Source organism: Podarcis tiliguerta (assembly GCF_965153285.1).
Source record: "Podarcis tiliguerta genome assembly, chromosome: 6".
Classification (NCBI taxonomy): domain Eukaryota; kingdom Metazoa; phylum Chordata; class Lepidosauria; order Squamata; family Lacertidae; genus Podarcis; species Podarcis tiliguerta.
The window spans coordinates 17,599,417-17,617,259 of record NC_139539.1 but is presented as its reverse complement, the minus strand read 5'-3'; positions in this window follow the sequence as shown (position 1 = coordinate 17,617,259).

Genomic DNA, 17,843 nt, shown 5'->3' with positions numbered 1-17,843 from the left:
CAGGGTGGTTTCCAACAATGCATAGGTAAAGGTAAAGGGACTCCTGACCATTAGGTCCAGTCATGGCCGACTCTGGGGTTGCAGTGCTCATCTCGCTTTATTGGCCGAGGGAGCCGGCGTACAGCTTCCGGGTCATGTGGGCAGCATGACTAAGCTGCTTCTGGCGAACCAGAGCAGAGCACGGAAACACCATTTACCTTCCCGCTGAAGCGGTGCCTATTTATCTACTTGCACTTTTGACGTGCTTTCAAACTGCTAGGTTGGCAGGAGTTGGGACCGAGCAACGGGAGCTCACCCCGTCGTGGGGATTCGAACCACGACCTTCTGATCGGCAAGCCCTAGACTCTGTGGTTTAACCCACAGCGCCACCCGCGTCCCTATCAACAATGCATAAGATGCACCAAATATATCTATTATATAGGGGTGGGCAGGAGGGGGTGCTGCTAGTTAGAATATAGGATACAAATATTGTACCAGTTGCATGCTCATGGCTGTCCTGGATTGAATGGCTGTCCTGGATTGAACATGGCAGCATGTTTATGTTGTTTGAAGCGAGACAATTTGAAGGGCTTCCTTCACCCTGCATTAGCCTGCTCCCCCTTTGAGATCGGTCTCTTTTCATTTCTTTGCTTATTTAATAATAGCAGCCAAAACTCAAATCGGATGGGAGACAGGGGGTTTGTTACGGTATTGGAAAAATCAAATGGATCAATTCAAGAATTCTAAAGTTCAAAAGGTGTCGTTGATGTAAATGACATGTGGTAGAATCCTTCTATACATCCCCAAATGTGGCAGGTTTAGCCAATCCTTGTACAGTGGTACCTCCGGTTAAGTACTTAATTCATTCTGGAGGTCCGTTCTTAACCTGAAACTGTTCTTAACCTGAAGCACCACTTTAGCTAATGGGGCCTCCTGCTGCCGCCGGAGCGCGATTTCTCTTCTTATCCTGAAGCAAAGTTCTTAACCTGAAGCATTATTTCTGGGTTAGCGAAGTGTGTAACCTGAAGCATATGTAACCTGAAGCGTATGTAACCCGAGGTATCACTGTACCTTTGCCTTAAGATTCCTTTAGAACCACTTTTTCTTCAAGCAACAAATATGTGGAATAAATAATAAAAATGGTAATAATAATGATAACGCTCCCTCCCATCCTAGTAATTTTCAACAAAGTCTATAGAATCTATAGAAAATTTGGATGGTCCTGTGTCTATAGGTGATACAGCAGAGATGGGAAACCTGAGTCCACTGAGATGTTATTGGACCAAAGTTCCCATCACCTCGGACCAGTAGCTATGTTGTCTGGGGCTTGTGAAAGTTGACGTCCAACAACATCTGAAGCCCCTCCGTTTCCTCACCACTGCAAGAGGGGATTTCGGTAGGAAGTGCATTTCGCGTCATCTTTCTAGGGTCTCACCTGCTCCACCTTTCCAGGCGAAATGTATCCTTTTGAGCCAAGGTTCTCTGGCAGAGATGGCCAAAATGATGAGCTTTCCAGCGGCAGCTGCATGTCTGCATGTTGAAGCTTCCCCTTGCTGGATGCTCAGATATTTTATCTGGAACTGTCTGATGCAGCTTGACTTCTGAATGCCCTGCCTGTCTCTCCCCCTACCCACCCTTTGCTCCGCCTGTGATTGACATTTGTCATTACCGTGCCACGTCGCTTGTGCAGTACTTGCCCACTGCCTGCAGCGGTGGAGTATCTTCTTTTTCTGTCAGGTTAAGGGTGAAAAGGATTACACATGCATACTGATTTATGCCTTCTGGGCTTGGAATAGTGTCAGTTGTGATTGCTGGCATGCTCGTTCAGCGTTCCTGCTTTTTCTTTTGGTTGTTGGGTTACATAGCGTTTCAGTCTTGGGGCCGTTACACATATTAGGGGAGATGACAGTTGGATGTGCCTCTTGTTGCACATGCATCGATTTTAACAGCCAGTAGTGTGTTCTTGTGCATCCCTTTTATACCATCTTTGGAAACTGGTGTTTCTCGTGCTCATGCACATTACGGTTTTAGCATAGAAAGAAGATTCCACCTAAACATTAGGAAGAACTTCCTGACAGTAAGAGCTGTTCGACAGTGGAATTTGCTGCCAAGGAGTGTGGTGGAGTCTCCTTCTTTGGAGGTCTTTAAGCAGAGGCTTGACAACCATATGTCAGGAGTGCTCTGATGGTGTTTCCTGCTTGGCAGGGGGTTGGACTCGATGGCCCTTGTGGGCTCTTCCAACTCTATGATTCTATGATTCTATGATGTGCACCTCGACTACATGTGGCTGGTCAAGACGCATGGAACACATGTCCTTAAAGCCTTGCAAACTTGCTGCCTGTTTATTGCCAAGCCAAATTCATGGTGCCAGTTTTGACATATACTGTACCATACTTTTCCGTGTATAAGACTCTCCCATGTATAAGACTCCCCCTATTTGGGGGTATTCAGATCTAAGAAAATGGGGGAGATGGCTCACAGTTGTTGAGCTTTCTTGGGGGAGGATTGCCCAGAGTTGTACTTTTGGGGGGGGGGGGTTGCCGAAAATCGATTACGCGCCCCACCAATGCTGACAATCGCATTGGTGGCCGGCAGCCTTCAATCGAACACCCGCTTGCTGCAGCAATAGCAAATCGCAAACAGACCCTTTCCCAGCAGAAAACCAATAACCCAATGGAGAAAAGCTGTCCACTGCCAATCGCACACGTCCCAGAACAGCAGCTGCCAATCACAGCAGAGACAGCCAATCCACAGCAGTCCTTGCTGCAAAAACCAATCACCAACCCAATCAGATCAGCAGCAGCCAATCCAAAGCAGCTCTAGTAGCAGCCAACAATTGTCACTGACAAGTTCCTGCTTGTGGCTGCAGCCAATCACCCGTCCCCCCAATTCACTATCCATGTATAAGATGAGCCAAGTTTTTGAACATTATTTTTTGAGTAAAAAAACCTCGTCTTATAGACGGAAAAGTACGGTGAATCCTTAGATGGCTTAGGACCCAGCTATCCAAAGGAATGTCTCTCCCACTATGGTCCTTCCTTGAGAGCCACTCAAGAGCCCCTTTTGCGAAGTCCAGTTGTCTGGAATTTGTGGCGCTGTGGTCTAAACCACTGAGCCTAGGGCTTGCCGATCGGAAAGTCGGCGGTTCGAATCCCTGCAACGGGGTGAGCTCCCATTGCTCGGTCCCAGCTCCTGCCAACCTAGCAGTTCGAAAGCACGTCAAAGTGCAAATAGATAAATAGGTACCACTCTGGCGGGAAGGAAAACGGCGTTTCCATGCACTGCTCTGGTTTCACCAGAAGCAGCTTATTCATACTGGCCACATGACCCTGGGAAGCTGTCTGCGGACAAACACCGGCTCCCTTGGCCAGTAAAGCGAGATGAGCGCCGCAACCCCAGAGTCGTCCACGACTGGACTTAACTGTCAGTGGTCCTTTACCTTATTATAAAAAGATAAGAAAAGCCCTGTTGGATCAAGTCAAAGGCCCATCCAGTCCAGCAGAGGCTTATGGGAAGCTGTGATGTTTTCAAGATTTTAATCTGCAAGGGTCCTCAGGGTGTATACTTTTACAAATAGGAACGAGTTTGGAAAGGATTGTATCAGAACTTTTCACTTTACCACTTTTCAGCTGAGTTGCACATGCAAACTATATTGGTGTTGATGCCCATCAGTGGGGAAGTATGAAAAGAAGTTTATGCAGTGAAATGAAACAAAACTTGCACATAGGCTTGAATGGAGTCAGGATTAGTGCCTGACGAGCAGCTCAAAATGAAAATTGAAGGATGGATGCAGGGAGAAATCAACAGGCAATTAGAATAACTTAAAGATTTTAGAAAACAGTTCTTAGTAATTCATAATTATATTGATGAATAATGACAAATACTGAAAACAAATGCATTGTGCATAAAATTAATTATGTTAAAAGAATAGCTAATCTGTCTCTGTGTTGATAACATATAATTATGATGATGCTTTCTCACATGTTTTTAAATAATGTCATTTCAATTCATAATTCAGAGGAGGTATTTTGACATTTAATACATGTTGCAATTTATACAATATTTTCAATATAATTGCGCTGTGCCGCATTAAAGAATCACAGCCTACTCGGAGACGTTTCTTACCACCACATGAACATTAAAATAATAGTATGGAAGACTATTATTCGCAGTGATAACCCATGGCAAGCTGACAACAGGGAATCACCTTCGCACAGAGAGAAACAGTGTTATTCTTTCAGGTTCTTAGTTGATCGTTCTTTTTATTGTCCCAGTCGTACGTCATACACAATGTTTGTGTGGATTTTTCAGAGGTTTGTGGACTGTAGCACCATCAAGATATCTGAGCCATAAAATTACACAACCCAAGGTTTGACTTTTAAGAGAAACAAGAACAGTTCACTTGTCAAGTTGGAGGTTTGTTTCCTGTGGGTGCTACATTTATCATCGAAAAAGTGGTGGAGAAACCATTTGTCCTCAAGGGCCACATTGCCTCATTGCCAACCCCACAAGGGCCATATGCTGGCAGAGGATGGGACCAGATTGTGGGTGGGGTCAATGTTCGCAAGTCTGCATTCTCTTTCTCATCCATGCCTTCATACTCATACACAGACACCACATTCAGATAGACACAAACATATGCATGCACACCTATATACTTGCAGACAGACTTGCACCCCAAACCCAGATGATCCATTCAGATCAGCTGAGGAGTGCAGGGGGCAGGGATTTTTTCATCCTCATCACTGCACCGGAATGGGCAGGGAGGTTTGGACACATAATATTAGATCCTAGCCACCCATCACCTGAACGTAAAAAGGTAAAGGGACCCCTGACCATTAGGTCCAGTTGTGGCCGACTCTAGGGTTGCGGCACTCAGCTCGCTTTATTGGCCGAGGGAGCCGGCGTACAGCTTCTGGGTCATGTGGACAGCATGACTAAGCCGCTTCTGGCGAACCAGAGCAGCGCACGGAAACGCCGTTTACCTTTCCGCCGGAACGGTACCGATTTATCTACTTGCACTTTGACGTGCTTTCGAACTGCTAGGTTGGCAGGAGCTGGGACCGAGCCACGGGAGCTCACCCCGTCACGGGGATTCAAACCGCCGACCTTCTGATCGGCAAGTCCTAGGCTCTGTGGTTTAACCCACAGCGCCACCCGCGTCCCTTTCACCTGAATGTACCTAGAGACAAATTTAATGTACCGGATCCAGAAAGTGCTGTTGACTTCCCATAGCTCAATAGGCCCTGACAGCAAGAGCAAGAGGGCGATGGCAGATCTTGCGGTCTCAAATTTAGGCGGCGCCTTCTGCAATGCCAGAATTCAGCGCCCCTCTGCCTCTTGTGCTCCATTCTAAATCATAGTTGTGGCACCCCTTGAGACTCTGTGCGCAGTGTGACAGAACCCATCACGCTGCCCCAAATCTGCTTGTGCAAAAGGGTGATATCTCATGTTTATTATACTCAGAGTAGACCCATTGAAATGAATGGACTTAATTCATTTCTGTGGGTATGTTCTGTGCTGAATATCGCCTAGAGTTTGTTTGCCTTGCGCAAAGGTGCTGGCTACTGGGGGCCAAGGTACTGTGGCCCTCCTAATCTTTTCTTTGAAGGGTCTGGGCGAGGGCCCTCTCTGTGATGGCAGAATGTTGTGCGCAGGACATTGGGACATTTCGCATCATCACACGTGGGCTCCCTCAATCCTGCAGAGAAGGTGGTGCCTCTGTCAAACATTATGCAAAATGTGTGTTGTGGGTCTCTGCCCTGAGTCTAGCAGTGCCCCAGTTGTTGAGGTTCACCATGCATTTTAGAAACTTTCCTTATTGGGGTTCTGAAATGTACAAGGAGCTTCCCTGGCTACAAAAGCCACCTTGCTTTAGATTGTCACATCCCACAGGTTGGAGAGCAGCAAGAATTGCGATGGGACGAAGCTAGGGTGCTTTGCTCCACTGTCCCCTTCACGTATTTATAATAAGGTTACCAGATTTTCTTCAATGAATCCGGGGACACTTTTCAACTTTAGTAGGAATGATAGGATTTTGTCAGGGGACTGGTTTGCAAATCCGGGGACTGTCCCTGGGAAATGGGGACGTCTGGTAACCTTAATTTATAAGAACAACAAAACATCATCAACAATGAAATTTACATTCAGGCTGAGAAGGATGCTAATTTGTTCCTGGATCCATTTGGTGGTTCTTGGGGTTGGGGTAGAAAACAAAGTAGATGCTACAAGCCTGAAGTCTGCCCACCATTATATCAAACCTTGTTTTCCCTGCTTGTCTTTTACTAATTGCTGTCCATCAATCATGTCCATTTCTTGTCCTTTTGGGGTGTGTGTGTGTCTTTTAAATTCCTGGTCATCGTGCTCCTTCCACCCCCATCTCCGGGTCCCTAGGAGTGGCTAGCTGCCCTTATCACCCACATAAACCCCCAAACAGGAAGTTTATTCTGCCAGCTGGATCTTTGGCATTTAAGGAAACTCTCCAACGATAGACATGTCACTTCAGGAAAGAATGGGGGTGGGGGAGGAACCCCACACCAAACTAGTTATCTCCAAAATGTATACCGACACATGTTTATATAAATAAAGCTTCGAGGCAAAATACTTCTGGGAGTGCATGATAACCAGCAAATGTATGGTGGATTCAAAAAGTTGGACAGCTCCAGATTAATATTTACCCATTTTTATTGCGACGCTGGATTGAAAATGGAAAGCAACACCAGCAGAGGGACTCTTTGAATACTCTGCGGTGTTTTGCATTCGATGGGTAATTCTATTCCAGAAGCTTTCGAATGCTTTACTAGTAATAGAAACCAAGTGGGAAAAACCTATTCCATATTTTAGTGATGACATTTTCACAGCAGATACCCACACACACATTCTTGTGTGTGCAGAAAAGCAAGGGAATTCTGCAAAACGCCACAAAGTCTTTAGGTACTGAATCACAGTCTGGTTCTTTAATGCTTACATGTATGTTTGTGCGTGCACACTTATATACAGATACACAAACACACACACACATTTATCTACATGTAAACATTAAAGATTTCAGAGTGCTTTGCTTTGATTCAGTACCCAAGGACTGTCTGGTGTTTTGCAGAATTCCCCAGAGCCCTATAAATGCTTCTGTGCTAGAGGTACCCATTCTAAGCTTGAGTCACTTATACCAGTTTATCAAACTAACGAGCCATTGAGTGATGCTATTTCCAAGTTCAAGCTCCACCAGGGAAAGAATGTGGAAAACAAAACTGAAATTTTAGACAGAACTGAATTCCTAAGGGCCAAGACAACTAGAATTTATTAACTCGTACACGCCAAAGCTCACCAAGAATAATGTTCCTTGAGCTTTTTCCTCCACAAATCTTACCATCTTTCATAAAATCCAGGGACGTGGGCAGGCTACATCATTCTGGATTTGGCAAGGTGTCGTGATTTAGCTTGCTGTTAAGCAGCCTTTGTGCTCTGCCCCTCAGATACAAGCACTGAAGGATCCTTGGGAGAAAAGGGGAGCTGTGCCATGGACTTGCATTTGTAACGAAGGGCTCGTTCGCACCGAGGAACTAATCGCTCACGAGCGATGACGTGTGCGAACGAGCCACCAGGAGTTAATCACCAGGGATCGAACTTTCATGTTTCCCTGACATGAATTCAAACGGAACTGTCACGGAGCAGCTGCTTTTCCATTAGGCTGCAGCAGAGAGAAAGACTGAACAGCAGGCCCCTCTCATGCGAGAGACCAACTACATTTAGGCCCTCCTTTCCCTGAACTGTTTCCATGCCAGTGGTGGACAGGGCTAGAGGCAGGGATAAGAACTGACCAATCGGTCAGAACCACAAACAGACCCTTGGGTTGCAAACCAGAAGAATATACCCCACCCCTCAGGTGCCCCTATTTTCCAGGGACTTCCTGGATTTACAGAAGCCATCCCAGTTTCTGATTTGATCCCAGAATGTCCCGCTTTTCCTTAGGACACCCCTATTTTCATCAGAGAAATGTTGGAGGGTACGGAGTTATGAAGCAAGCCAAGAAGATAAGTAACTATACAACCTTTAGAAGACATCTGAAGGCAGCCCTGTATAGGGAAGTTTCCTAATGTTTTTATATGTCTTTATATATGTTAGAAGGGACGTGGGTGGTGCTGTGGGTTAAACCACAGAGCCTAGGACTTGCCGATTAGAAGGTCGGCGGTTTGAATCCCCATGACGGGGTGAGCTCCCGTTGCTTGGTCCCTGCTCCTGCCAACCTAGCAGTTCGAAAGCACATCAAAGTGCAAGTAGATAAATAGGTACCACTCTGGCGGGAAGGTAAACGGCATTTCCGTGCGCTGCTCTGGTTTGACAGAAGTGGCTTAGTCATGCTGGCCACTTTACCCGGAAGCTGTATGCCGGCTCCCTTGGCCAATAAAGCGAGATGAGCGCCACAACCCCAGAGTCGGCCATGACTGGACCTAATGGTCGGGGGTCGCTTTACCTTTACCATTATATATGTTAGAAGATGCCCAGAGTGGCTGGGGCATCCCAGTCAGATGGGCGGGGATATTACTATTACTATTATTATTATTACTGACTCTATTTTCAATGGAGAAATTTTGAAGGGTATGGAAGAATAGGGTATGGAAGGAGTTTGATCTTGGAGAGAAGATAGATGCTTCTCCTTTCTGCTTCTCCTTCTCCATCCCCTACTTCACCACAAGGTTCAAGGGCAAATTACAATACAGTGGTACCTCAGGTTACAGACACTTCAGGTTACATACACTTCAGGTTACAGACTCCACTAACCCAGAAATAGTACTTTGGGTTAAGAACTTTACCTCAGGATGAGAACAGAAATCGTGCGCCAGCGGCAGCAGGAGGCTCCATTAGCTAAAGTGGTGCTTCAGGTTAAGAACGGACCTCCGGAACGAATTAAGTTCTTAACCAGAGGTACCACTGTACTGTATATCCATCTAACAATCATCTTGAAATGCCAAGAGTGCATTTTCATGCTAAATTCACTGCTAAAAGTTATGCACACCTGCACATCTTCATTTCACTGGCGGGCACATCTTTGCCTTCTGTCAACTCCACGCTTGTCTAGGAGGGTTGTTAGTTGCCATGACACAGACTTTGCACTGAAGCTAGTCGGTGCTGTCCAGCACAAGCAACAGAATCAATACGGTCAAATGGATTGCGCCATTTCAGACTGCAGAGGGTGTATCGTATTTTTGACTACCCTTTGCTGTGTTGAGGGAAGAGGGGGTGGGGCAACCCCAACCTTACCAGGCTGGAAATTGAGGACCGCACTACAATTTATTTACTCAGTTCTTTATAGAAATTTTCTTTCATGGGGCCCATTTGAAAGAGATTTTGGATTCTACCTCATTCTACTGTATATGTGTTCAGCTGCTTTGGGACATTACTTCCTTGTGTAAGCAGCTAACAAATTCAGTTAAAAGTGATAATAAAGGTAAAGGTACCCCTGCCCGTACGGGCCAGTCTTGACAAACTCTAGGGTTGTGCGCCCATCTCACTCAAGAGGCCGGGGGCCAGCGCTGTCCGGAGACACTTCTGGGTCACGTGGCCAGCGTGACATCGCTGCTCTGGCGAGCCAGAGCCGCACACGGAAACGCCGTTTACCTTCCCGCTAGTAAGCGGTCCCTATTTATCTACTTGCACCCGGGAGTGCTTTCGAACTGCTAGGTTGGCAGGCACTGGGACCGAACAGCGGGAGCGCACCCCGCCGCGGGGATTCGAACCACCGACCTTTCGATCGGCAAGCCCTAGGCGCTGAGGCTTTTACCCACAGCGCCACCCGCGTTCCTAATAATAGTAAGAATAATAAATGTGCAGAAACCATGGTCTTGACATCAAGTTGTGGCCCTATTGCACAGGATTTTTTAATTTGCATGCTTCTCCACAAATTATTGTTTCTCTGTAAGGCATCCTTTGGTATGAATGGATCTCCATTGCTTGACCATTGCAATGAATCCCCTCCCCTCATTTCATCCTGACGCACCCTAGGGATGGACAAATCTGTCTAGTTTGGCTTTCTATCAGTTTTTCTAGTCCCAAGTTTGGGCTGTCACATTTCCTCATTTTCCCATGAAGTATCACCAGCATGTTAGTGCACATTTCTCCTCATAAACACATTTTTTTTTAACATGCAGTTTTGCCTAATATACACAATTATTGTTCCCTAATATAACACACTTGTACGTTAGTTTCCCAAATGTATGCATTTTAAAACACACACTTCCCCCTAATGTATACATTTATGTACACTTTTGTTGTTGTTGCAAAGTTCAGAGAGGTGTGAATTTTTTAAGGATAAGGTATGCTTCAGTATGCGTCTTGTTTCAGGGAATGCGACTTGGGATCGCAATAAAATGAAAACCAACGTGAATATTTCCCCCCCCCCCCCCTTAGCACCCCCTCAGTCAGCAGAGTCAATAACTGTTCCTTTAATACAGGCTCAGCTGTAGTCTCTCTCCCCCCCCCAAAGGCCTCTGTACGTGTTGGTTGCAATTATTATTATTATTATTATTATTATTATTATTATTTACACATTTATTCAAAAGTTACCGTACAGTTTTGTCAGCTGCCACAATACCACGGAACAATCACTCCAATCTTCAATCCCTTATCGCCGTCACGTTGGCTTGCCAAATACCCTCACTTGGAACCCAAATCCAAGCATCGTTGTGTTATGATCATATAAGTTAGCTGCTCATATGCTGCACGACACACGAGACAATGTTTTGGGATTTCCGTGTTGCATCCTGAGTATGCCCTCTTGTCCGGTAGAGGGTGCTGTTTGGTTGCTTATGCCATTTTCCTCTGTCTGCGTGGAACAGGAACGCCACAACCGAAGATTCTTTGAAATCTGCTTCCAGACATTTTCCTTTTTTTAAGGCTCATTAGTGTGAAATTCCATTCCAAAGAGCTCTGAAAACTTCAATACCAGCATAAATTCCAGCTCAGCTGTATTAAGCAAAACACCTATCAAGTTTAAATTCCAGAGCTCCCTGGTGTCTGTGGACCAGTTGTCGCCTCTGCCTGCCAATAGAAAGGTAACTTCAGAGTGATACAACTTCTGTCCCCCTGGGGCGCGCATGAAAATGAGGTGTACATCTCGAGAGGCCTTTCCCTGTGAACTAACTAAAAGAATTCAAACAAGGAAATAAGAATATATTATTGATAAGAATACTGAGAAGGTTTTTTTTTTTGTCATTTCAAAAGCACTGAACAAAGATAAACTAATGGGTCATCTGCATCCGCCTTACCCCACATTGCCCCCAGATTGTTGGGGAAGAAACATGCGTTTTTATCCCTAGGCCATATGCTGGCAGAACAATACCATGAATGTTCTACGTTGCAAGCAATGTTTTTGCACGCTCACAGATACAGAGGGCCCATGCCTTTAGTGTCATGGGAGCTGCTACACTGCCACTCCTCCTGGTAATGTCAGAAGCCCATGGACACATAGGAGCGCAGGTGTAGTGGTCTGGGGTCACAGGGGTTTCAAAAACTGGCTACTATTTCTGCAGCAGGGTCCCTGACTCCAGCATCCGACAGCCACCCAATCAGCACAAAAGGGGGAGCTTTTCAGCCACTGAGAATAAGGCTTCTCGCTGTTTGTGCCGATTGGAGCCAATCAGAGTGAAAGGAGACGTATCAGCCACTGAGGATTGGCTCCTTGGGTCACTTCAGAAAATGCTCCACCCGCTAAGCATTTAGGAGCACTGAAAACACAAGGTGCTTCAGTTTCAAGAGAACGGTGTGTAAGTTCTGTTATGTACAATGGAACGTCAAGGAAAACACAAGCGAAGTAACTGAAATAAAACATCGGAGCACTCCCAAATCATTTGCCCATGTTCATGTACAGAAAATAGCTGGTCTAAGTCAGGCATAGGCAAACTCGGCCCTCCAGCTGTTTCGGGACTACAATTCCCATCATCCCTGACCACGGGTCGTGTCAGCTAGGGATCATGGGAGTTGTAGTCCCAAAACATCTGGAGGGCTGAATTTGCCTATGCCTGGTCTAAGTGAAAGGCAACACATGGAGATCTTCACTGATCGTTGCAATACAGCCCTGATTATTATTATTGTCTAATTATAACATTATTATTATATACTTTTAGAATGGCTTCTGAATTTGCTGCTACATTACTGCATAGGATAAATATGCACCACACCTCTTTCCTATTCCAAAGCTGGCCCTCAGAAATATTAATGTGGAAAGCTCTCCCACACGAACATAGGAAGCTGTCCTTAATCTGTTGTTTGGCAGCTCTTTGAATGCATTTTCATTGACTGTAATGTTTGCACAGAGAATTGTTCTTAGCAGCCGGGTGTTTTGCTTCTGTTATTTTTAATACAGAAAAGCAGGATAACAAAATGTTCTGTTTTTATCTATATAAATAAAAATGCCTAGGTTTTATTTACTTGTTTACGGATTAATTCATTTATTTAGATGTATGGCTTGTTTCATCCTTTTGCCTCGATGTATATAATAATAAATAATAATGAAATGACAAAAGCTCCACTAATAAAAAATAAATAAAAGAGAGACTACAATGAAAAATGCACAACCTTCGTTTCTGAATAGGTAATATGATATCGGCCCTCTTAGTGGAGCTGAGACAAAACTAGTTCTATGTGCTCTGGGCAACCACTCATCCTTGCTAAGGTTTCAACCCTACGCTCACTTAATTGAAATTTTGCCCATGGAACACAGTAGCCTTACTTGCTGAGTAAACACAAAAAGGATCAGGCTGGTTGACTTGTTCAAATTTCCCCTAGATATCAGGCAGGCAGCTTATTTTAACATCTATATTCTACACACCTTTATGGGTTGTTTCCAACGATCACCCTACTCAGAGCAGACCCATTGAAATGAATGGGCATGGCTAACAGGTCCACCAGACCCTTGAAGTGTCCCTATTTTCTAACACCATCCCTGATTTAGAGATGCTGTTCCAGTTTCTGATTTGATCCCGGAACGTCCTGCTTTTCCTTAGGATGTCCCAATTTTCATTGGAGAAATGTTGGAGGGTATGGAGCTAGCCAGGCCCTGAGACATCTGAAGGAAATCCTGTATAGGGAAGTGTGTGTTTTTTATGTTTAATGTTTTTTATGTTTTTATATATGTTGGAAGCTGCCCAGAGTGGCTGGGGCAACCCAATAAGATGTGAGGGGAAGAAATAGTAAAATTATCATTATGGAATGGGACATCCCTATTTTCATCAGAGAAATGTTGCAGGGTGTGCTATACAAAGTAGACCCATTAAACTAAATTGATATGACGGTTTTGGGGCCATTATCAGGGTTGCCATACCTTGGGATTTCTGGCACATACCCGGGATACTGAAGTCAGAAGCAGTGTCCGGGCAGAAATCGGGAAAATGTCGGGGATAATCTGGATGTATGGCCACCCATGTTGACAGTGTCGTTTTTGCCGATTTTCCTTAAACAACTTTTGCGTCCAGATTTTCACTTTTTGAAAGATGGCAACCCTAATTCAATTCAGTGGGTCTACTCATTGAATACAACTCTATGCATCAGGGAGGTCCCTTTTTCTATTAATTAGTAAAAATCCACTCTAGTCTATGAAATGAATGACTCTAATAAATAGTTTATTGGAAACTGCCTTGTGGTCTTTGGATGAAGAGCAGTATAGAAATTTAAGAAAATAATAATAATAATAATAATAATAATAATAATAATAATACATGCCTACTCAGAAGTAAGTACAATGGATTTCCTTGGGGCTTACTCCCAGGTAACTGGATTGCAGCCTTAACTGAGCACATATAGCTATATGAGCTATGATGTTACATCCGAAGTAAGGAATCTGGTGTCCTAACCTCACAATTGGTATATTTGAAGGATATGCCTTAGCTTTACTAGGTATGCACCAGTGATGATATGTATAATGGGTTATTGCACCAATGCCTGTTGTGTGTGTGGTGGTGGGGCTGCCCTTGAGACTGACCCAGAAACTCCAGCGGGTGCAGAATGCCACAGCGAGACTCCTTACGGGGTCTTCGCTGCGAGATCACATTCACCCGGTGCTATACCAGCTGCACTGGCTCCCGGTGCAGTACAGGATCAGGTTTAAGGTGCTGGTTTTAACCTTTAAAGCCCTATACGGCCTAGGACCCTCGTACCTACGGGACCGCCTCTCCTGGTATGCCCCACAGAGAAACGTACGGTCTTCAAATAAAAACATCTTGAAGGTCCCAAGCCACAGAGAAGTTAGGCTGGCCTCAACTAGAGCCAGGGCTTTTTCGGCCGTGTCTCCGATCTGGTGGAACACTCTGTCACAAGAGACTAGGGCCCTGCGGGACTTGACATCTTTCCGCAGGTCCTGCAAGACAGAGCTGTTCCACCAGGCCTTTGGCCAGGGCACAGCCTGACTCCCTCCCTCAGCAATCTTCGCGGAGCTCTGGCCCAATGGTTGCCAGTGGCTTGAATTAATTAATTTTATAATGAATGATTTTAGAGTGTTGTTTGCGCTGTACTTTTGTACTGTTTTATTGTTGTTAGCCGCCCTGAGCCCAGCTTCGGCTGGGGAGGGCGGGATATAAATAAAATTTATTATTATTATATATATGTATGAATGCAAAAAATACCCAATAGTAGTAAGACTTAAGTATCCAAGAAGCAGTTCAACATGACATGAGTTTTCATCTGCTCATAAGCTACAGGGATTCGGGCTACAGTTGATAAGCTTATCTTGAAGTAAGACAGAAGTTAGGCTGCTGAAATTCTTACCATTTTGCTGCCATTATACAGCTGAGAGTCAAGAACTGTCAAATTACATGAGTAATAGCTATCCATATTCAAAAGGGAGAGCTGTTGACAATTGCCTCTCATCCCTCCTTTCCATTCCATCTGTGCTTGCTGCAGAGCAGGCAGGACTAAGCAGAGCTGGGGCCAGATATTGCCACATTCCCGATAAGACGCCCCAACACAGAGCGCAGAGTGTCGGGAGAGGCGAGGATAGGGCGAAGAGAATTGTCGATTGCTCTGAGTACAAAAGTAATGAGAGAGATAATTTCCCCCCCTCCTTGCATTACAGCAAGAATAATAATAATAAAAAAGATGATGGGAACCGCGCTGACATTGTTTGAGGTTACAAGTGATGAAGCAAAGGACGTTTACTTGATTTTCTTTGCTTTCCCCCTTCTCTCTTCCCCAGCCCAGCCTTTCTTCTCCCCCTTCTCTGTCTTTTAAAAACAATCGCATTATATCTTCTCATAAGATACGAGGGAGATCATTATCTGGCATAACGAAAACCCAAATGACAGGGCCGATAAACTTAGCAGCTGTTTATAAAGTCTTGTAAAGGCACTCTCAGAGGTATACAGATAAGGAAATCACATAACCGAAATGGCTAAAAGCAGCATTCGATACAGAAAAACAACAGCGCCACACAAGGCATGCTACTGTAGACTGTATTCAAATCCTGAACGGCTAAGCAGGAAATGGGCAAAGATATAAAGGAAGACCATTCAGGTTTCCGGCCCTGAGCCAGAACTACATGCTCTGCAACCACCTTGCTTATGTAAACGTCAGACACTGGTTCTCTTCTGCAAAGCAGCAGCGTAAGAAGGTGGTTTGGAAAGATGTGTAAGTCAGGGGAGAGGATACTCATCCACTTCCTTACCTACCACTTTCCCCTTGCAATTCCAGTTCCAGCAGTTCCCCTCCCTGCTGCTGATCTAATGCTTTGTAAAAACTGCAGGTGTGAAAATGGCAGGTAGCGGAAGGGCTAAGTTCTCCCCATTTCTTTCCTTTCAGTGCTACTTTTCAGAGGAGAACCAGGGGCCAGGATTTCAACATGCAGGGTAACCACAGAAAGTGGTGTCCTCTGGATGTAGTTGTGTGGCAAGTCCCCCCTCCCCCCTTGTGAAATAAAGACACAGGACACTTTATTTAAGGTTAGTGGGCGTAAAAGGCCACAACTTTATTGATTACAGGAATTGAGAGGTATTGGCTTAGGCATTGGTTTCTATCGACTAACTGGCTTCAGCCCAATTGCATGAAGACCGGTAAGGGTTAACCACCAGTGGGGGGATTCCTGCTGAAGTACGTCAACTAGGAACCCCCAGGTGTCACCTCTCGGGGGCATGCCTTAGGCCCACACCTCCATAGGCTTCGGACAGGGCAACGCCCCCCAGAGTCCTTTACCCTTTGCCCCTGCCAATGCTTAACCACCAATACCGCGAAAGTTGTGACGTTTGCTACGAGGTAGGCGAAAAACCAAATGGCTGGTGCCAATTTGCCAAGTGGAAAAAATTCCTACCAGGCCCCTTGACGGCGACCAACCAGAGTCCATAGCAAGGTCAGAGAGCTAGACCTAAGGGAGGGAGGATGGGAAACCGGTGCAGCTGAAACGGGAAAGAAAGGAAAGTCCTCAGGCGCGCCAGCCTTAAATGCCCTAGGCCATGCCTCCCCAACCAGCCGATTGGCTGGTCGGGGCAATGATGCGCCCAAGGATTCCCTCACTCCCTCACGGGGGCTATGAGCCAGCCCCCGCATGCGTGGGGAGGGCGTGGGCCCGCAACCCCACCTCCTCCCTAGCTCGGTAATGGCTATGTGGCTCTTCAGATTGTGTTGGCTTTGGAGAAATTTTTCGGAAGGAAAATGGCTGGTTTTGCAGGAGAAGACAAGCAGCAGTGGTTTAACTGCAGGGCGAAACGTTATTAAGAGCTTTCTAAATGCAAGAGAGAAGAGTTTTCTAGCATTCATGCATGATAATTCCTGAAGAATGGATGTGGTCGCCCACACTAATCCTGCCAGCTGGGTCTGCATCACTCCTAGTTCACTAGTAGGATTCTTGTGGCTGGCAAATCAATCTTTCCTGTATAAAAAACTTTCCTTTCTTCCAGTGCTACTGCAACAATGGGACTCTTCTGTATAGTGAACTTGCTCAACTTATGCATGCAAAAAGGCAGCAGTTCCAACCTGTGTTCATCACAATCAGCATCGTTTCCATTCCACCTCAGTTTGGTTTCCACCAAATACAACATTATTTGCCTTGCTGTCTGCTGCTCAGCGTAAGTTACAGGTAAAGGGGCCCCTGACCATAAGGTCCAGTCGTGACCAACATTGGGGTTGCGGCGCTCATCTCGCTTTATTGGCTAAGGAAGCCGGCGTACAGCTGGTCATGTGGCCAGTATTACTAAGCTGCTTCTGGCGAACCACAGCAGCGCACGGAAGCGCCGTTTACCTTCCCGCCAGAGCGGTACCTATTTATCTACTTGCACTTTGACATGCTTTCGAACTGCTAGGTTGGCAGGAGCAGGGACCGAGCAACGGGAGCTCACCCAGTTGTGGGGATTCGAACCGCCAACCTTCTGATCAGCAAGTCCTAGGCTCTGTGGTTTAACCCACAGCACCACCCGCGTCCACAGCGCCACCTCCAGCGTACGTTATTTAACTACCGGTATTTATGTAACTTTCATACATTTCAATGTAAAAGAAACATAAAAGCAATAGTTTAAAAAGTCATTAATCATTTGTGAATATCTTTTGAATTCGTTGGATTCATCTACTTTCCTGCCCACAGACAGACACAAATTGCAGCAATTTCTGCTTCTTTCTTTGTTTTTCTTGGAATTCTCTGACAGTATCCCAACTAAAGAATACTATCTGGCCCTCACAGGGATAGCAACTAAACTGCAGTTCAAAACAACATGAATCTCACCTCCCTAATAGATTTTGCTGTGAATATTTCAGGATTTTTTTTTGGGGGGGGCATTGTGGACTCCAATACAAAGAATGGGATTGCGTCAATTCCTTCTTTGCAAAGACATTATTTAAGAACCAGTATATTCTGAAAAGCTGGAAATTGCATCTTTTTAATATGTATTAAAAGC